Source organism: Protopterus annectens, chromosome 9.part0, assembly GCF_019279795.1.
Source record: "Protopterus annectens isolate FY-2018-M chromosome 9.part0, PAN1.0, whole genome shotgun sequence".
In the NCBI taxonomy this organism is placed as follows: Eukaryota; Metazoa; Chordata; order Ceratodontiformes; family Protopteridae; genus Protopterus; species Protopterus annectens.
Genome location: NC_056743.1, coordinates 911482121 through 911505164, shown reverse-complemented (window position 1 = coordinate 911505164; position 23044 = coordinate 911482121). Strand labels below are relative to the sequence as shown.

The following is a 23044-nucleotide window of genomic DNA, read 5'->3' as shown; positions in this document are numbered from 1 at the left end:
TCATTTATACAGCTCATTAATTCATAAGTTTATCATGCATTGTAGACACTTAAGTATTAATTCCAGCCATACAGAAGCATCTGTTATATATAGTCAAAATTACAATATTACCATATTTGCTCAGGAGATAAAATTAAGAAATGTAGCGTTGGTCCACTAACAGAAAATACAAAAAACATTAGAACACAGATGTGATGTAATATCTTTTATTGGACCAACATAGGTTTTGCAGTGTGTGTGTGTGTGTGTGTGTGTGTGTGTGTGTGTGTGTGTGTGTGTGTGTGTGTGTGAGAGAGAGAGAGAGAGAAAGAGAGTGCAAGACTGTATGTGCCTGAAACTGTACATACCATTCATATATTCCAGCCTTATATCTTATTCTCTTGGTGGTCCCTACTTTTCTCATCAAGGTGAACTGGACAGTATTGCAAATTCATATTTCCTGTTAACCAAAACATTACACTCACAAAGGTTGTCTGTTTAGACAGACTGACAAATTACAAATTATAATTTCTTGTTTCCTTGTCTGGATTTAATTAATCTCCCTATGCATCTCTTGTATTGTGATTTATTGTCTAATTAAATAACAGAGCAGTCTCTCTGTGCTGTTATATTCTCTGCTAAATGAACACTAATTGTAATATAACATGCAAAACGTTGATTGTTATAGTGGGGCATGACCTGTTTTTCTATACTTCACATATGTGCCTTATAGACACATGCAGACACACACACACACACACACACACACACACACACACACACACACACACACACACACACACACACACACACACACACACACACACACACAATGTCAGCATCTGTCTCTGAGCTGTAAGTCATATAAAACATCCAAGCTGTGCATGTTTCCACACTGGTATTTTTCACAATTCTTTTTTTTTTAGCCAATTGGAAATAAATTATATACTTCCCTTTCTAGGCACAACTGGATATTTAAACACTGGAGCTAACATTAGTAACATAATAACTGCTAATGAAGGGCTCATACCAGCTTTATAGTTCAAGTAATTGCAAAACCTATGTTGGTCCAATAAAAGATTTTACATTACACCTGTGCCCAGTATCATGCCTGCTCAGATGAGATAGAAATTCTTACCTGGTAAAACTGAAGGAAACCTTCCTTGATAAGGGTCCATACCTCTCAGCATCTTAGTGCAAGAAATCTGGACAAAGCCATAAATAAAAGGGGACAAAGACCCCAAAATAGGGAAAATTTTTACATATTGATCTTACAAACTTAGAAAGTTGATAGAATAACAGGTTTTACATTAGCATGAATTTTCACTAATTTTCCAAAAAAACACAATTTTATGAAAGATGGACAAAAATATGAGGCATAAATCCAGACATTCTGCGAAAATCTGTACAGTTGAGAGGTATGTGAAATGGTCACTCCACTGACGAGTTTGATAGAAGTACATATACAAAGAGAATTTTTGCTCCAGTACAAGGAGAGGGCCACCAGTCACATGATTATATTAATAGTCATATGCCATCCTGAATTTAAAAAACTCATGGGAGAACTCTATGCAGAATTCATTGAGGATGATAATTTGAAACTTGTTTTTCAAGAATCTCTGCTACTGTCTTTTAAATTGCCAACTAACCTACATGTTTTGATTTTTAAGAAGTAGACCAATACCATAAGAAAATAACACAATTAAGAATGGCACAGGAGGGTATAAACACTTACAATGCAAAAAAATGTGGGAGGATTTCTGTCATTACTTTGTATCACTCCTTCCCAAAACACACTTTTCAAGATTCAGTAGATTTATACAAATAGGTCCAAGAATGCATTGCGTCATCTTCAAATGCAAAAGATGGTCAACAAGACATGTAGCAATTACAAGACAGACATTAAGGGTCTATATGAATTTTCTTAGATACACTGTTAGCTGTAGGATTACTGACTAGATACTGGGATGGTATTTTTTCATTATGATCATTTGCTCTGGGCATGTTGGTTATGTAGTTCAAGGGTACTTCCATACAAATAGGGAAAGATATTCTGTTGAAATCAAACTTATTAGCTATTTCAGCACAGCTGCTGGGGGTATGAATACGGGCATGAATTTTATTGGATACTGTAACTAACAGTGAAAACATATTAAGTGTGTCGAGTAGGGATGCATTATTTTGTACTGGCTGTGCATGAAGTTACGCTAATTACAACAGTGATAACCTTCTCAAAAGGTTAATGATACAGAAGAGCCATCACATATTTTGAATACTTGCAGTGATTATTCCTTCTGATTAGTTGGAGTCTTTTCTTTCTCTGTTCTGTGGCATTTCTCATTTGAAAATACAAACTAAGAGGTAAGACAGAACATTCAGTGCTGTCAGCTGCTTCAACTTTGTTTTAAGGTTTCACAACAGTGTACACTAGATTAGACCATGTGATTCACATACTGGCACTCTGAGCAGTGCTGAGGGTGCCAAGAAATTAAAGGGCCATACCCATGAATCACATCCCACTATTTTCAGAAGCAAAAGAACATACCTTTCGTTTGAGGTAGATTAGTTCAAGTTCATGTTGCATAAATGCATACATGCATATTTGCTGTTGTTTAGTCATTTAGTTGAGTCTGACTCTTCATGATTTCAAGGATTTTGCTACAGTAGTCCAGTCTGTCCACCATTGATTCTTCATACTTGTAAATTCCTATTCATTACATAAATAATGATGTGTATACATGTTAGCATCTAACAGTCTTTTTTTTCCTTTGTCATTGATCTTCCTTAGCATCAGTTCATTCTTCTGTGAGTCCTTCCTTTGCATTACCTTGCCTAAGCATCTGGGTTTTACTTTTACTATCAGATCTTTCAAGAAATTATATGGGTTTATTTTCTTAATTGCTGACTGATTTGATCTTGTAGTTCTCAGAAATCTGAAAAGTCTAGTCTGACCCCAGACTTCAAATACATTGATTTTTTAGTCCATAGCCTTACTTAATCCAACTCTCACAGACATACATTATTACTGGGAAAAACCTATCTTTGACTGTATGGACCTTTTTGGCAGTGTGATAGCCTTGGACTTTAATGTCTTATATGGCATTGCCATAGCTTTTCTCTCAAGAAGAAATCCTCTTTTAATTTCATGGCTGAGGAAACAATCTGCAGAGATCTTTAATACCAGGAACATAAAATGTGCCACTGCCCCAACTTCTACCCCATTTATTTGCAAATAAATTGATTAAACTGGAATTAGTTCAGATTCTTCAAAACAGGTTTACTTTTGTTTCTTCTAAAAATATGTCATAGTGAATACCATTATTCAATTAAAATTATATGCAAAAAAAAAAAATAATCTGAGTGTATAACTGGAAAGGAACAACAGGCATCCCCCATTGTTATTTGGCATAGTATATTTAACCTTCCACTTATTCTTCCATAGCCCTTTTTGAGAAACAATCTGAGTATGATTCAAGGTCTTTAGAGGACAAGGATGAGGGAGTAGGTTTTACAATCTTACTTAGAACAGGATGCCGTATGGAAAGAGTTGTCTCAGGATCATACCTAGTATTTGTATGTATGTAGGATTTATTTATTATGAAGCTTGACGAGGGTGGGGATCTTGTTCTGATGAATACCATTGATTATGTCAGGCCAACACTAAGGGACTCTGGCTAACAAAGTTCACAGATGACTGCAAACTGGGAGCCATTATTGAATCCTCTAATGATGTGGATATTCTACAAAAGGGCCTTACAGAAGCAGATGCTTGGTGCCAGAGCCATGGGCTCAAGTTCAATGCCAAGAAATGTATAGTTATCCCCTTTGGGAAAAAATATGTACCCGTGAATTACCACATAGGTGGCAGTACACTAAACACTGAAAGTGTGATAACAGACTTAAGGACACAGGTGGACAGTGGTCTCACCTTCGATAACCACATCGCCACAACAGTCAGGAAATCCTTCTATGTGACACACCTCATCAGTAAGGGCTTTTCATCCAGAAAAAATTAGGTCTTTGTCCCACTGTACTCATCCATCATTAGACCCATTATAGAACTATATATAGAATTATTGTACCTCTTAATACATCTGCAACAACTGGAAAGGCCGCAGAAATACCTCACTGAAAGAATCACAGGCCTAAAGCAGATGCCCTCTGCTGACCATCTAAAAAAACTCCACCTATACTCTGTCGCATATCATCTACTCAGAGGTGATCTCTGCTTAACATACAAGGCCATGTCAAACCCAAAGCTGTTGGACATGCTATACTTAAAGAAATCCCAATCCCTCAGAGGCACACACTCCAGGGATCTAAACCTTGTCATCGCAATGAACAAAACATGCTGGAAGGATAGGTTCCTGACCCACAAACTCCCCAGACTTTGGAATAGACTGCCCATACATGTCAAGCAGAGCGCCTCTTTTGCCCTCTTCAAAAGGAACCTTGATGATTGGATGGGAGATAGGAAATTCACCCCAGGGATCACATCAGTCACTCTGCTAGACAGGGGTCCAGGGAAGTAAATACTGTGGGAAGAATTAGCCAGGGAATTGCTATGGCTAAGCTTGTATAGGCCCTAGGGCCGAAAGCCTAGTACCAACCTATGAACCTATGTAAATAAAAGGTATCAATACTTGAACAATGAAGTAATCTTTGAATCTATATCAAAGAATGAGGTTATTGTGGCATATCAAAAGCCTGCATACTCACTGGCTTGCAAATGGATTATGACTTAACACCTACCTTTGTTATATTTTCCAGGTGGCTTAACCCTTAATCATGGTGATATTTGGGATTCCAAAGACACATAAAAATCAGATTGACCCCCCTTTGCACCCCATTGTACCCACAGATGGATTCAAGATGGAACTGTTATTTAAATGGGTCAATACAAAATTAAAAAAAAAACGTTTTTTTGAGGATAAATCTCATATTCTGAAGGACTCATGACAATGCTTAGATGTTGTGGCAGTTAAGGAGTTTAAAGAAAAAATATATTTTGTTACTGTAGATGTCAAGGATCTATTTTGGTCATATATCATATTATAGTAATAGAATGGTTCATGAAGCTCAATTCCGCCAGGATCAGCTCAGACATCCCCCCCCCCGAGGAGATCCCCCACAAGCGGAAGTGCAAGAGGAGGCACTTGGACTCCCCTGAGTCCTTAACCGAAGACACGGATTTGGAGGAGGGGGAAGGCTCCCCAAGGTCACCCCCTGAGGATGTCCCCTTTGGGGACATCATGGAAATGCTCAGGATCAGAGGGGGGTGGTCTGCCCCAAAGCCGACCTCGGACGAAGCCGTGTTCCTGGAGGCATTTGAAGCAGGCCCTTCTACCTCTTGGGTGTCCCCTCCGGCCGACCCCCTGGTGGACCTGATTACCACCAGGGCGTGGAAGGAGCCGGACACTGTGGAGCCAGTCCCGAAGCACCCTGACAGGATCTTCAGTCCCCCTGCTGACAGGCCCCATTAAAGCAAGGGACCCCCGTAGATGCCATGTTGATGGTGGCGGCCACTAAGAGGGAACTAGCTCAGGAGAGCCCCTCAGTCCACCCCCCGGGCAAGGAGTCCCGAGCGATGGACCGCTTAGGGAAGCAGGTGTTTAGTTCAGCGTCCTTCTCGGTGAGGTCACTGAACTACATGGCACATGTTATTCGGCTGCATCGGGATCTTATTAAAGAATACGCTGCATCGCCCCCGGAGTCCATGTTGGCAGAGGACAAACAGTTGTACTCCACCCATATGGCCACTCTTAGGTCCATTTCCAATACCTCTATGCGGCTACTATCCCATGCCACAGAAGGAGCCGCTAGAGCCAGTGGAGCAGGTCTCGTCATGAGGCGTCAGGCCTGGCTCCGGCATTGTGATTTTGCGGAACCCTTCAAAGCGTCTTTCACAAATGCCCCTTTTGATGGTTCTGCCCTATTTGGGAAGACTGTTTGCGACACCTTGGTCCAGAGCAAAAAGGATGGGAAGATGTTGTCTGCCATCGGAGTCTGCTTCTCTGCTCCCCAGAGGTCCTTCTCCAAGAACCAAAAGGGACAGAAGAAGATGTGGTTCCGGAAGTCACAACAGTCCCAGTCTGCTCCGGACCCTCAGTCCTTGCATGGCAGAGGAGGACAGGGAGGACGCCGCCCTAGAGGCAGAGGGGGCCCGAAGAACTTTGGGTCCAGAGAACCTTTATCTGACTGGCCCACGCAGCAGCCCTGAAGGGTTGCCCGACTGCTCCACTCTGGAGGCAGTCGGGGGGCGTTTCTTGAGGCACCTGGCAGCTTGGGACTCCATCACGACAGACCGGTGGGTGCTTTGCATCATATCCAGAGGTTACCAGATCCCCTTCTCTTGCCCTCTTCTCTTCCCCAAACACCTCCCCGATGTCCCACCCGATCAGAGGGAGGTCACAGCTGCGGAAATCCGGCAGCTCCTAGAAAAAAGAGCCATCCAACACGTCCCCCCAGACCAGCTCGGATTGGGTTTTTACTCCTGGTTCTTTTTGGTGCCAAAAAAGACGGGGGACTTAAGACCAATCCTCGATCTCTCCCTTTTGAACCTTTCAGTAACCAAAGAAAAGTTCCGGATGGTCACTCTTCAATCTATTCTCCCCCTATTATGGGAGAACGATTGGATGTGCTCGATAGACCTCAAGGATGCGTACTATCATATTCTAATGGATAGACAATCCAGGAGGTTTCTCCGCTTCCGGCTAGGGGCCAGTCATTACCAATTCAGGGCTCTCCCCTTTGGTCTCACCTCAGCTCCCAGGGTGTTTACCAAAGTGTTAGCAGTGATAGCAGCCCACCTGAGGCTCCAGGGAATACAGGTTTTTCCGTACCTGGACGACTGGCTCCTGACCGCCTCGACAAGGCATCTACTCTGTACAGCCAGGGATTATTTTCTTTGCCTTGTTCCCTGGCTAGGGATCACAATAAATATAGACAAATCTGCTCTCACCCCGACCCGAGTCATAGATTTCATCGGGGCCAGGTTAAACACAATCAATCTTGTAGCCTTCTTAACCCCAGAGAGACTTAGAACCCTGAGGTTTCATGTGCGGGCCATCCTTCTATCTTCATCTCCTCCAGCGGAGTTGGTCCTGAGGGCTCTAGGCTTAATGGCAGTGGCAATCAACTTGTTACCTATGGCACGTCTGAACATGAGGGTCTTACAGTGGACCCTCCAAGTCCAGTGGTCTTTTCTTCGCTACCCTCTGAGTCATCCCATTTCCCTCAGCAGGGCTTGCAAGAGGGCTCTCGTGTGGTGGCTGCAATCTCCGGATCTCCACACAGGACGCCCCTTCTCTATGGCCCCTCCCCTGGCCACGGTGACCACGGATGCCTCTCGCCTCGGGTAGGGGGGCACTCTTTGGGCAGGACTGTCCAAGGCACGTGGAACGATACGGAGACCTCTTTGCATATCAATGTCCTAGAGATGAGGGCAGTGCTGTTAGCGTTGCAAGCACTTCAGGACCTTCTTCCTGTAGGGACAATTGCAATCCAGACAGACAACATGTCGGTTGTCTGGTACATCAACAAACAAGGGGGAACCAGGTCTTACCCACTCTGTCGAGAGGCCATGAGAGTGTGGGAATGGGCGATCTCCACCAACCGTTTTCTCATTGCAACGCACATTCCGGGATGGTCCAACATCCTGGCGGATAAACTCAGTCACATCATCCTTTCCCCTTACGAGTGGTCTTTCAATCCGCACGTAGCAAATCAGATTTTTGCCATATGGGGGCAGCCCTGTTGTGATCTTTTCGCCTCTCCCTCAAACACCAAATGCAACAGCTATTTTGCTTTAATTCCCCAAGTCGGGGAAACCCCGAGAGACGCTCTGGTGCATGTTTGGCCTCCCGGTCTGCTTTATGCTTATCCATCTCTCCCCCTGATGCTAAAGTTTCTACAGAAAGCCAGTCAGTTGGGGAGCAGGATTATCCTCATTGCCCTATTCTGGCCTCGTCAAACCTGGTTTCCTTACCTTTGGTCTCATCTGGTGAATCCTCCTTGGATTCTAGATCCCCTCCCGGATCTGATCTCCCACCCTCTGGGTCTCCCGACCCTGAACCTGGACAGTCTCAAGCTCACAGTTTGGCTGCTCCAGTTCCACTCCTAGCCAAGGCTCCCGGCATCTCTTCCCCAGTCAAAGCTATTCTAGTTGCAGCCCACAAGCCTTCTACTAGGAAGGTTTACAGTAGCAAATGGAGACGTTTCTCGATCTAGGCAGAACATCAAAACTTGGATCCCTTCACAGCTCCTTTACCTGTGGTGCTAAACTTCTTATCAGGATTATTTCATCAGGGAGCTAGCTGTTCCACTGTCAAGGTTCAACTAGCAGCTATCTCTCACTACCATGTCGGACATGATCTGCGTCCCTTGATCACTTCAAAGCTGTGCAAGACCTTCCTGAAGGGCACCTTCCTGCTCAGACCTCCTGTAAAGGAAGTGGTACCTCCTTGGGATTTGTCGTTAGTGCTTCAGGCTTTGACAGCTCCCCCCTTTGAACCTGCAGCTTCAGTGGAACTCAAGTAATTGTCTTGGAAGACGGCCTTTCTCATCGCCATCACCTCTGCCAGAAGAGTTTCTGAAATTCAGGCCCTTTGTGTCAAACGCCTGTATCTAACCTTCCACAAGGATAGAGTCTACCTCAGGACCAATCCTTCCTTTCTCCCTAAGGTTGCTTCTGAATTTAATATCAACCAGTCCATTAATCTGCCAGTCTTCTTTCCCAACTATCACAACAAAGGAGAATACAAACTACACTCGTTGGATGTGCATAGACAACTTCGATTCTATATTCACAGGACATCTGGTCATAGGCAATCCGACCAGTTGTTCATCTCCTTTGCCAAAAAGAATTTGGGTAAATCGGTATCCAAAGTTACATTGTCTCGATGGATCTCGCAATGTTTTCTTTTGACTTATGAAAGTTCTGGTAGGCTTGCCCCTCAGGGAGTCTGTGACCACTCTACCCGATCTATGTCTACCTCTGCTGCTTTTAGATCTAGGGTACCTTTAGATGATATTTGTTCGGCCGCCACTTGGGCCTCATCTCATACCTTTATCAACCATTATAAGCTGGATATTATCTCCAGAGGGAGAGCATCCTTTGGCTCTGCAGTGCTCCGGAACATACTTCCATGATGACCGCCCAAGATTCAGGTAGCTGGGGACTCTGTCCCACAGGTTGCTGCACAAATGAAGTTAACTACTTCAGATTAAGAAGTTATGTACTCACCATACCGTTCCATCTGAGTAGATAAACTTCATTTGTCAGCAACCATCCCCCCTCCTTCCCCCTGACCTTTGATTATTCATTTTTGCTGTCTTCAGAGATGACATTTGAAATTGGTAAATCTGTAGCAGTTGCTGCATGGGGGAAAACTTGATCTGAGGTCAGTCAGGGTTGGCAGGGGTTTATGGGTAGAGGGAGGAGCTAGGAGCTCAGATCTAAGCTGTTGAAAACTGCCGGCTCGGATCCGAAGTCGGATCCGATACCCACAGGTTGCTGACAAATGAAGTTTATCTACTCAGATGGAACGTTATGGTGAGTACATAACTTCTTATTTATGGTACCGAGAGATGTTATATTCCTTTACTGACAATATAGATCTGTATGTATGCATGATTCCTTGATGACATCTGTATATTTTGGGAGGGGAATCTTCTTGACCTTGAGTACTTTTATGAATTTTTGAATAATACTGTAGACTTCTTGAAGCTCACATACAATTGAAATTTTGAAACTGCACATTACTTGGATATTAACATTAGTGAAAACCAAGCTGAGCAAAGATAAGAATCTAATATCTGACAGCAACAAAAGCACCAACTCAAAACACCACTCGAAAAAAACAACGATGAACTAGAATTCACCAAACACGATTTAATGAAAGTATCTGTCTCTGACGTCTCGGCCTTAGCCTTCAAGGAGTACAGACTAGGTATAAAGCACATCATTTATATACAAGCCAAATCCACAAATTAAAAACAATTAAACAATCAATTAATTAAAAAAATCAATTAAGCTAGCAGCATTTTCCAATTAAAACCCTCATTTAGACCCTTAGGACATAAAGTTTTAAACTTTAATATATAAACAGTTTCTTTATATTGTAACATTTGTTTAATTTTTGACTGTTCATGTTTATAGTCAGGTAATTGTTCTAAAATTGTAGCTTTTAACAACTTGTCATTATTATGATGCTTTTCAAAAAATGTCTAGCAACAGGGCTTTCAGTTTTGTTATTAATGATATCCATTACATGTTCCAACAGACGAACCTTAAAGGGTCTCTTGGTCTCCCCTATATAAATTTTGTTGCAGGGACATCTTAATGCATAAATTACCCTCTCAGTGTGACACCAAAAATAATTATTGGCTTTAAAAGGGATATTATTAATGTGGCTAAAACTAGGGATGACATACCTACAAGCCTTACACTTGCCACACTGATAAGTCCCTTTATAACTAATGTTACTATCAATGGTTGCTATTGGATAATTAAACTTACTTTTAACTAGAAAATCTTTAATGTTTCTTCCCCTTTTATATGAGAATTGTAGACTAACATCTAACCAAGATTTGACATTCTCCAACGTACTAAAATATTTCCAAAACATTACGTTGGAGAATGTCAAATCTTGGTTAGATGTTAGTCTACAATTCTCATATAAAAGGGGAAGAAACATTAAAGATTTTCTAGTTAAAAGTAAGTTTAATTATCCAATAGCAACCATTGATAGTAACATTAGTTATAAAGGGACTTATCAGTGTGGCAAGTGTAAGGCTTGTAGGTATGTCATCCCTAGTTTTAGCCACATTAATAATATCCCTTTTAAAGCCAATAATTATTTTTGGTGTCACACTGAGAGGGTAATTTATGCATTAAGATGTCCCTGCAACAAAATTTATATAGGGGAGACCAAGAGACCCTTTAAGGTTCGTCTGTTGGAACATGTAAGGGATATCATTAATAACAAAACTGAAAGCCCTGTTACTAGACATTTTTTTGAAAAGCATCATAATAATGACAAGTTGTTAAAAGCTACAATTTTAGAACAATTACCTGACTATAAACATGAACAGTCAAAAATTAAACAAATGTTACAATATAAAGAAACTGTTTATATATTAAAGTTTAAAACTTTATGTCCTAAGGGTCTAAATGAGGATTTTAATTGGAAAATGCTGCTAGCTTAATTGATTTTTTTAATTAATTGATTGTTTAATTGTTTTTAATTTGTGGATTTGGCTTGTATATAAATGATGTGCTTTATACCTAGTCTGTACTCCTTGAAGGCTAAGGCCGAGACGTCAGAGACAGATACTTTCATTAAATCGTGTTTGAAAAATCTAATATCTGTCAGAAATTTACTTTCTCTAACAGTTTGCTTCATTTTAAGAGTGCTCATCAGTTGTGGTAGAAGAAGTCAAATCTAATTAAAGGGACTGAATGCTGAGAAACTGTCATCTCAGAATTAATATATGCATACTTTATCTCACTTTGTCAGTCTGAGACACACTATCCTTAAACCGTTATCTCCTGTTTCTATCCACACTTGGTCACCTGCAATTATAACAACAAACGACATTCACTGCTCATATTACTTTAATTACTTTAAAACAACTGCTTCTTGTTGTTTCTCACTTGAACATTGCTAATTCTCATTTCTTTCTTTTTGTTCGGAAAGAGGTCTTGCATGTTTATTATTCTTTGTTTTGGCTAGTTTTGTTTCACTGAGTCTTGAACTTGACTTTAAATTTCAGGGTAGACAAAACAATAGCCATAATTTGTATAACTAAATGAGCAGGCTACACATCGGATTTTGTACTGGGGTAGTTCTATATTTCAGTAACACTAAGTTATCTAATGGTCACTATCAAACATTTTATAGCCACATCATTAAATGTTTTACTGTCTTTACTTCCCTCTCAGCTAGATTATTAGAGTGCATGTAGATGGGAATGGACATAATCTGCTGACATTTTTATGCCCTGCAAATCTTTTGTGCTCACTACTAAGAAACTGTGGGTTGTTATATGGCATATCTAGACCATGTCTCAAGAATATAGCTTTAAGTGCATCGATTAAATGTTTACCCATAGTATTAGTTAACTTCATGACTTCTGGAAACTTTGAATACATTTTTACCCATAGTATCAGTTAACTTCATGACTTCTGGAAACTTTAAATAATAGTCAACGTAAAGCAATTACCTAGTATGTTGATTCTCAAACAAATACATTACAGTCTTGCTAATCTATTTGTAGCTGAATAAGCTAACATATCTTATTCTGGATTGCAATTATGATGTGGACTATACATGCTTCGTACTCTATTTTACAAGCATTCCTATGCAATCTTACTGCATGCTCATTTTTATACATGGCAATTGCCAGGTCAGACTCCTGCATTTTTGCCATCATATCCTTCCTTAACTTATTTAGTACTTTCATTTTATCTTTTTTAAACAGCAATCCTTGTATCTTGCTAATTTATTGAGGTAAAATCTTCTTCTTTTTCTTTCGGCTGCTCCCGTTAGGGGTCGTCATGGGGGATCATCTGTTTCCATTTCTTCCTGTCCTCTGCATCTTGCTCTGTCACACCAACCACCTGCATGTCCTCTCTCACCACATCCATAAACCTTATCTTAGGCCTTCCTCTTTTTCTGTTACCTGGCAGCTTCATCCTTAGCATCTTTTTCCCAATATACTCTGCATCCCTTCTCAGCACATGTCCAAACCAAAGTAATCTTGCCTCTCTGGCTTTGTCTCCAAGCCTTCCAACCTGGGCTGACCCTCTAATATACTTATTCCTAATCTTGTCCACCCTCATCACACCCAGTGCAAATCTTAACATCTTTAACTCTGCCACATCCAGCTCTGACTCCTGCCTTTTTGTCAGTGCCACTGTCTCCAACCCATACAACATAGCTGGTCTCACTACCCTCTTGTAGACCTTCCCTTTCACTCTTACTGGTACTCATCTGTCACAAATCACTCCTGACACTCTTCTCCACCCACTCCATCCTGCCTGTACTCTCTTCTTCACCTCTCTTTCACACTCACCATTACTCTGAACTATTGATCCCAAGTATTTAAACTCATCCACCTTTGCCACCTCTACTCCCTGCATCCTTACCCTTCCTGTATCCTCCCTCTCATTCACACACACATATATTCTGTCTTAGTCCTGCTGACCTTCATTCCTCTTCTCTATAGAGCATATATCCACCTCTCCAGGGTCTCCTCCACCTGTTCCCTACTGTCACTACAGATCACAATGTCATCTGCAAACATCATAGTCCATGGGGACTCCTGTCTGATCTCGTCTGTCAACCTGTCCATCACCATTTCAAATAAGAAAGGGCTCAGAGCTGATCCTTGATGTAATCCCACCTCCACCTTAAACCCATCCATCACCCTCACTGCAGCCCTCACCGCTGTCACACTACCCTCGTACATATCCTGTACCACTCTTACATACTTCTCTGACACTCCCGACTTCCTCATACAATACCACAACTCCTCTCTAGGTACCCTGTCATATGCTTTCTCTAAGTCCACAAAGACACAATGCAACTCCTTCTGACCTTCTCTGTACTTCTCCATCAACACTCTCAGAGCAAACATCGCATCTGTAGTGCTCTTTCCTGGCATGAAACCATACTGCTGATCACTAATCATCACCTCCCTTCTTAACCTAGCTTCCACTACTCTTTCCCATAACTTCATGCTGTGACTGATCAATTTAATCCCTCTGTAGTTACTACAGCTCTGCACATCACCCTTATTCTTAAAAAAATCGGTACCAAAACACTTTTTCTCCATTCCTCAGGCATGCAAGGTTGTATTTCCTTTTTTAACAACAGTTATCTGTTCTGTTCTATCTCTCATAGCAACTTCTTGAATCAATTGCATTTTTGGATCATTCTCTGGAACACTCTTAGCATGTTTCTGAAATTCTTTAAGCATCCTTTCTGTCCTAGGAAACTGCAGCATAACCAAAGTAAAGATTGCCTCCAAGCAGATCTTTTTCCTACGTTGATAAGTGGGCATGAATCTGTCTCTCTACTATATTCATGTTTTACTGGCTTATAATTAATTCATGCCATATCTCTGTAAATATAAGAACATTCTTTATAACCTGGGCGATATATTGCCTAACCTTTTCTTGAATGTACTCTGCAGTGGTGTTTGATCACTTTCCAGTAGTAATTATTTTCCATAAATATTTACATTCATTAAATTTCTCACAACTATATTATTGTGGTTAACAGCTCTTTCTATGCATGAGCATCTCTTTCCTGTAGTCATTAAAAGTACTTAGCCCATTGGAAGTTCCATTTTGGTTTGCATTTACTTGTAAGGCAGATGACTCTTGTACCTCAAAACAGTTTACTGTAGGTACTTCTGTTAGAAATTGTTCATGCACTTCAAACATTTTGTTTTAGTTTTCAGTCTTGCTCCAGTAATATTTTAATGATACACTTATTTGTGACACATTTGGAATAACTTCAAAAGATACTGTATCATACAAAAATGTTATACGTTTTTGTACATCCTGTAGTGAAGGCATTTGTTCCACAGCTCTTTCTCATTTGTTTTCAGTCACTTTGAAGTTAAAAATGCTTGATTTATCTCAACACTGTAACTCTGACATGACAAGTATTATTGTTCAGCTTGAGGTCATACTGTTGTTGGTCTATTCAGTAAATGGATCAGACTTTTGTCATTGGGTTCTCTGGCCATGGCCCATTTTACTATGCCATCTATAATAGTAACACCTTAAAACTCTCAGTCATCTGTGCAGCAACTGTAGAAATGCTTTAGGTACTGATGAAACAGCAAATGAAAATCTGAGGTTTATATATAATCCTTTCATTGTGTAAAATGTGCATAGATTGGACACTTTCTTCATCACATTTAATTTGCTAAAATTTGAGATTAGCATCAAGTACATATAAATACATTGCAACTGGCTTGACAAACACTGCACCACTCTTTCAGATGCACAAGGAGATACAGTTCCCTCTTTATTACATTACTGAGATCTTACAAATATATACTCATAAGCATTTTGTAAGGATTCACAGCCACAGCCTTCGTATTCATCCAGGTATTAGGTTAATTTGTTTCTTAATCACACCCATGCTGTCAGTTCTGATCAATCCAATTTCATTCCTACTACTCAAGGCTATTGGAATTTTCTTCAGAGCATGTTCTACTAGGAAAATAGCAAGATTATGACTATAATGAACTCCTGATAAACATTCCCGAATACTGAACAAATCTTCATACTTTCAAAGCAAATCGTTTTTTTTTAAGTACATCATGCATTCTTTTCATCATACTTATCTGAAACAATTAATGATGCAATGTAGAATGATCTGCTATTCCAATTATCTGAAAATCAAAGGACTAAGAACATTAAACCACCATTTAGTTAAGCCAGTAGTCAAGAACCCAAATTAGGAGACCTCTAGGATCTATACATCTATGTTCAAAATCAATAAGTACATAGGACAGCTACTTGGTCACGTGCTATAAAAATCTAAGGTTATTAAAAATTGATAAAAGCCCCAAAGATAATTTAATTCAAAGGGGAAAGTAACAAACTTTCCGTGTTTTACCCGGGGGGGGGGGGGTAAATGCTAAACATGTTCCCTGTGGAAGTTAAGTCTGTAATCTCTAGTTATAAATTCTGCCATGCTAAACCTTGGTGCCAAAGGACAAGACAAGACAAGCTTTTTAATATCTTAGATAACAGGTTATCTTTAAAAAAAAAAACTCAAATGTTGGAGCTTATGTAGTAGGCAGATAAGCTCTATGAAAATACATTACTAAAAAGTTGGTTTATATAACATTGGTAAAAGCGATAATACAACAGAAATATTAAATGTGGAACAGTGTGAAAATTCACCTAAAAAATTGGTCAAGGGTGTTCACTCAAGTGTGTCATTGGTTGAGGCAGTAGAAGTGAAGGCCACTAGATGTATTATGTTGGTGCCATTTGTGATTGGTTGTGTCCATTCAAAATCTACCAGTGGCCGTTCAACTTTCCTAATCATTGAGACAAGCCTGTATCTCATTCACAGAAATGAATGAAAGTTAGGGTCTCAAATTGAAAAACGGGTTATGTCTGAATCAAAATGCACATAAAACATTTAAAACATTTAAACCACAGCCCAAAAATCAGGACTGTATAGAACCCATGAATGAAGATACAAAAATAACTATAAATGTCAAGAGAAAGTCAACTGCCTAGTGACATCTAATCAAACTTACATGTGTTTATTAAAAATTAATTAAACTAGGATGGTTGTGGAATCAGAATTTTTTGCTTTGTGACACCATTATTTTCTCAACAGTTGATAGTTATTGACAACTCCACAACCACAGGTATTAGCAAGAGTAATTCTAGTAGACTGGTTAAGAAAAAGGTGAGTCTAGTTTTTGGTTCATAGGTTCGTACTAGGCTATCTGCCCTAGGGCATTTATAAGCCTAGCCAGAGTGTGTGTGGCTTTCACCACCCCTTGGGATGAGAATACTACACCCATTTAGGGTTTAGTTTACTGTGCCTCTGTCTAGTAGTGACACAGAGATGACCCCCGGGGTAAACCTACGATCTCCCATCCACTCGTCAAGATTTCTCTTGAAGAGAGTTAGTGAGGGGCTCTGCCTAACATGGACTAGGATTCTGTTCCAGAGTGTAGGGAGCCTCTGGGTTATGAATCTGTCCTTCCAGCACGTCCTATTTATTTCTGTGTTGAGGTTCAAATCCCTTGCTCTCGTGGCTCTGATGGATTTGGATTTTCTGAGGTAGAGCATGTCCATTAATTCCGGATTGGACATGGCCTTGTACGTCAGGCATAGATCACCTCTGAGTAGGCGGTATGTGACTGAATAGAGCTGGAATTTCTTCAGTCGGGCAGCATATGACATATGTTGGAGACCCTTTATCCTCTTGGTGAGGAACTTTTGGGGTCTTTCCAACTGCTACAGGTGTCAGTATATCTAACCTAGTGTTAAACAATACATACTCCTTATCTTCACAAAACCAATCCTCTACTAATAACAGATATTTACTAAATAATGTTACTACTGATGTCACACAATACTCTCCCACTACTACTCTTACCTTTACACTTCACCCAGTCCCTATCAACCATACAAGAAAACGTCTACTAAAATTCAAACCTTGTACTAATTCAGTTGCTAATCTTCCAGGCGAGTATCTCAAGCTTGCTACTGAAGCCATAGCTTACCTAGTCAGTATTCTTACCAACAGGTCAATAACTGACTCTTATATCCCAAGCATCTGGTAAAAGTCCAATATTATCCCACTACACAAAGGAGGTAACTACTTTGATTTATCTAACTACCACTCCATTGCTATTTTATCACCTTAGTCTAAAATACTGGGAAAGTGTGTCTACACACAGCTCATTAAATATCTTCGGCATAATAACCTACCTTCCCCTACCCAGCATGGTTTCAGACCTAATCATAGCACTGCAACCACCCTAATAGCCTTCATGGACACAATAAATCATGGCAGAGATTCTGGTCAACTTGTATCCACAGTATCTTTACACCTCTCAAAAACATCTGATACTGTTTCACATATTAAACTATTACATCAGCTTTCCTCATTTAGTCTCACATCCATCTTCCTTGCATGGTTTACAAGTTACCTCTCACACAGACAACTGTCAGTAAAATGGCATGGCTCACTTCCTTCCTTCCTACCAATAATCACAGGAGTACCCCAAGGCTCTAAACTTGAGCCCCTTTTGTTTAACATCTTCATAAACAACCTACATTCATCACCTGCCAAGCCTCTTTAATCCAATATGCTGATGATTCTATTATTGTCTACATGACCTTCAAAAAATTACTCAAGAAGCTTTTTCATCCATTCAACTCTGGATAACTAACTCTCAACTGCTTTTCAATCCTAACAAAACTAAACTCCTACTCTTTCTTCCATAAAACCTAAAATAATATAAAATCAGTTTCAAAACTGATTCCCTAAATAATACACTGATTAAAACCATCCCATACACCAAGCTCCTAGGTGCAATTATTGATGATAACTTAAAATTTACCTCCATATAAAAAATAACATAAAAACCTCACCAGTTGTGTATAAGAGGAGGTTTGATTAAGTAAAACTGAGATTTAGTGAATTTTGGATGATATCTTTAGAGTCTGATTTTTGGAGATATTAGTGTGGCTGTGTGAAATAAACTTGGTGATGTGTTTGAGAAATGTTTTGTGCTTTTTGAGATAGCTGTACTTGATGTTATAGAAGAAATATGAGAGTTAATAGCTGATGCATGATAGGATGTTAGTTGAAGAAGGATAAGGAAGGGTGGAGCATGGGAAATGGTGAATAAGAATGTATGTTTTGTTACGGTGTAGTATTATTTTATTTTAAGCTTGGGAATGGTTTTGATAAACTAGTTGTAAATAGAGATGGAAATGATGTGAGAATGCTGAAAGAAGGATTATGGTATATGTAATGGAAGAGATGTGTAGATATCAGTAAGTTGGATGATACTGTGTTGTTTAATGAGTGTCTGATGAGTTAGAAGGTTAGTAGGAGGAGTTTAGGATGGATAAAGATGTGGTGTATAGCTGAGTAAGCCAGCAGATACGCTGTAGTCTAAAGAATGTTTAATTGGTTAAAAGATGAGTTGGAGGAGTTTTGAGAGGTATGAGAGTAGGAGTAGTGGGGGTGGGTGGGAATTGGTGGTAGGGTAGGGGAGCAGATTGAGGCCAAGTGGGATGGACCCCATCCCAGCTGCTTGTCTTACTGTAAGAAACAATCAGTAAGGATTGTCAGATTTAATTAAGTTTTATGTCTTGCGTTAAATAGTAAAGTCTATGTGTGGGGAGATGAGATAAAGGAAAGGGGAAATGCTGAATGAATATATGTGAATGCGTACAGCAAAGTGTTACATTGTAAAGTGCACTAAGAAGAACATGATTAGAAAATATGAAGATTTTAGGTTACAAGAGATGAAACTACTATTGGAAACAAGGTGGGGTCAAAACAGTGATCAGTAGAAGGCTGCCAATTACTAAGACAAAGAAATAAAAAAACAGAGCAAATTACATTACAGTGTAAATAAGTGGTGGAGAAAGAGAAAAGAGGAGCTGTAAGGAGTGCAAGTATGTCTCGGTGATGTGCAGGACAGCCATATATAGGTAACAAAAATAGTGCAGTTTAAACAGCTAAATGTTAAACATACATCAACAGGTTACAGGCAGCAATGGAACAGCAAGGGTCAGCTGTTTAAACCAAGCAACTAAGCCTCTTAGGCTGGTGTTGAATATGGGGCTGGTTGGTAAAAAACAGGATTGTTACCTCGGAATGAAGAAGAAGAGAAAGGAAAGGTGAGTTAGGTGGTAAAAGATCACAGTAAACCTGTAAAAATAGTTGCAGAGTGAGAATGGAAGTAAAGAGATGAGCTTGAGAAATTACAATTAAGAGATTAATGGTCTGCAAGTATAGATTAGCAACCTGTGGCCGGAATGGAGAAGAAGGAAGCTAGGAGTCAGGAATGGAGGTATTCAGCAAATAGAGGTGGACTAACCTAGAAAGTACAATAATTGCACACACCACATCAAGTTCATTTAAAAAAACAATACAATGTTATGTTTCATACCAGCAAGTTAATAGCATGCCATAAGCAAGGTAATATCAGACACCACTTAGCACAGTTTAAACAATTTAAAGAAATCACATGTATGACACAGCTGGTAAGCATCAATATGTAAGGAAACAATTCCAAAAACTTATGAATCACATAAAAGCTATTAAATGTGGATTGCAGCATAAAAAAAAACAAAAACAAACAAACAAAAAAAAAACAATAGATTGAGACTGTGTGAGCCAGCAGTAAGTATCGGGAATATTGCAGAACAGAAATACTTCATAAAAACAATGCAAAATACATAAAAATATAAGAAATTAACCCTTAATCAGCACTTGCACATCACCACAGACAAGAAGGGGGGAATCCTAGCTTAATCTGAAAGTAAAAGATGGTGCAGGAGGCCAGAAAGGAGTTTTTAAATGGTATAAAGCATCACGGGAGCAATGATAATAAAAGTAACCCGTGTTTGCCTGTTTTGGATCTTACTTTTAATAGTCAGAAAAAAAAACATTGTTTGGACCTGGTCGCAGCTGCTTATCTTAACGCAGAAACAATCAGTAAAGACTGGCAGATGTAATTACATTTTAAGTGTTGCATTATATAGTAAAGTCTATGTGTAGGGAAATGAGATAAAGGAAATGGGGAATGCTGAGTGAGTATATATGAATGCATATACAGTAGATATAAAAGGTGTACACACCCCTGCTAAAATGCCAGGTTTTTGAAATATAAAAAAATGACACCACATTAAATCATTTCAAAACTTTTTCCAACTTTAATGTGACCTATAACCTGTACAGTTCAATTGAAAAACAAACAAATCTGTTAGGGGAAAAATATAAAAAATAAAAAACGTTTGATAATCTGGTTGAATAAGTGTGCACAACCTTAAACTAATACTTTGTTGATGCACCTTTTGATTTAATTACAGCATTCAGTCTTCTTGGGTATACACCTGCCATCAATTAAAAAGACTCTGATTAACCCCAGTTCAGCTGTCCTAGTAGGATTTTCCTGACATTTACTCAGCTGCCTGCTACAGCAAAGGCCATGGTTCACAGAGAGCGTACAAAGCATCAAAGAGATCTCATTGTTGAAAGGTATCAGTCAGGAGAAGGGTACAAAAAATTTTCCACAGCATTGGATATACCATGGAACACAGTGAAGACAGTCATCTAAAAGTGGAGAAAATATGGGACAACAGTGATGTTGCAAAGAACTGGACATCCCTCCAAAATTGATGAAAAGACAAGATGAAAACTGGTCAGGGAGGCCGACAAGAGACCTATAGCAGCACTGAAGGAACTGCAGGAATTTCTAACAAGTAGTGATTGTGTACTACATGTGACAACAATCTCCCGTATTCTCCATATGTCCTTCCTATGGGGTAGGGTTGTAAGATGGAAGCCTTTTCTTACACAGAAAAATATCCATGCCTGGCTAAAATTTGCAAAACAATACATTGTCTCCCAAAAGCATGTGTGAAAATTTGTTATGATCTGATGAGACCAAGGTTGAACTTTTTGGCCACAATTCCAAAAGGTACGTTTGGAGCAAAAACAATTTGTATCACCAAAAGAACACCATCCCCATGGTGAAACATGGTGGTGGCAGTATCATGCTTTGGGGTTGCTTTTCGTCAGCTGGAACTGGAGCTTTAGTTAAGGTGGAGGGAATTATGAACAGCTCCATATACCAGTCACTTTTGGTCCAAAACCTTCAGGCATCCACTAGAAAGCTGAAGATGAAGAGGAATTTCACCTTTGAACATGACAATGACCAAGCATACATCCAAATCAAAAAAAGAATGGCTTCGCCAGAAGAAAATTAAAGTTTTGGAATGGCTCAGCCAGAGCCCAGACCTTAATCCAATAGAAAATCTGTGGGATGACCTGAAGAGGGCTGTACATAAGTGATGCCCTCGCAATCTGACAGATTTGGAACACTTTTGCAAGGAAGAGTGGGCAAATATTGCCGAGTCAAGATGTGCCATGCTGATAGACTCCTACCCAAGAAGACTGAATGCTGTAATAAAATCAAAAGGTGCTTCAACAAAGTATTAATTTAAGGGTGTGCACACTTATGCAACCAGCCTATTGTACATTTATTTTTTATATTTTTCACCTAATAGATTTGTTTGTTTGTCAATTGAATTGTACAGGTTATAGGTCACATTAAAGGTGGGAAAAGTTTTGAAATGATCTATTGTGGTCTCATTTTTCTATATCACAAAAACCTGACATTTTAACAGGGGTGCGTACACATTTTATTCCACTGTAGCAAAGTGTTAGATTGTGAAGGGAACTAAGAAGAACTTGAGAATAAAATATAAAGATTTCAGGTTACAAGATATGGAATTACTACTGGAAACAAGGTGGAATAAAAATATAATAAAACGAGTGCCAGTATATGACTGAATCAGGAAAAATGCCAATATTTACGTGTTTCGTCCACTTTAATTATTATGACCTTCTTCAGAAATGTCATCCCAACATTTTAAACCATTTAAATATCATCAAAACCTTCACATGTGATCTGAATAGCCAATACAATGTTTAAAATACTTAATTCAAATAAATATCACTATTAAAAGGACATCACCTTTCTCAAATAAACGTATAAAAAATGTATATATATATATATATATATATATATATATATATATATATATATATATATATATATATATATATACTGTATTTTTTAAAAATACATATGTGTAAATATGTTCTTGTCAAACAATTATGACCTTTGTGCTTGTAAACAGCACTTTATATGTATAGTATCATTCAAACCAGGAAGCTGGCCTGCATTAAGCAATATCTGCCACAGGGTTTCTTTGCATTCTAACTTGACTTTAAAATTTCCAGAAAATAAATCATCATTTACTTTTTCCAGCACAGAGAATGTAAACTTTTTGAAATCTGAGCAAATAGTAGCATGTTTTGCTAATGCATTAGACATATCTTTTTTCTTATTGCGAAAGTGTGTTCATAAATACGTCTATTCAATGTTCTAATAGTTTTACCTATATAAAAATGTTCACATGAACCACACAAAGCAACGTAAACCACATTTTTAGTCCTACAAGTGTAGTGCCCTCTACTATAAATGACTTTGTTCAAGCGCTTAAAAAACACTGCATTACTGCCTGAAATGTACCTACACTGTTTGCAACATCTACAAGGAAATGTACCAAAATTAGAATTAATAGTGACATCAGTACTCACATAGTTACAATTTACCAACATGCTGTTTATATTTACAGTTTTTTGTGAGTGAACAGTGGAACTTTACCAATAATTGTACTTAAGTCATTATTACCTAATACCACTTTCCAATTACTATAAATGATTTTTCTAATGATGACCATCTCATTTGAAACAGG

General features: G+C 39.2%; 1 protein-coding gene across 1 annotated transcript in view; it reads left to right on the top strand.

Moving 5' to 3' along the window:
* The window catches only part of LOC122811661 (unconventional myosin-Ib-like), a 1027360-nt gene that overhangs the window by 277291 nt on the left and 727025 nt on the right, over positions 1-23044 (top strand). The gene's annotated exons all lie outside the window — the stretch shown is intronic.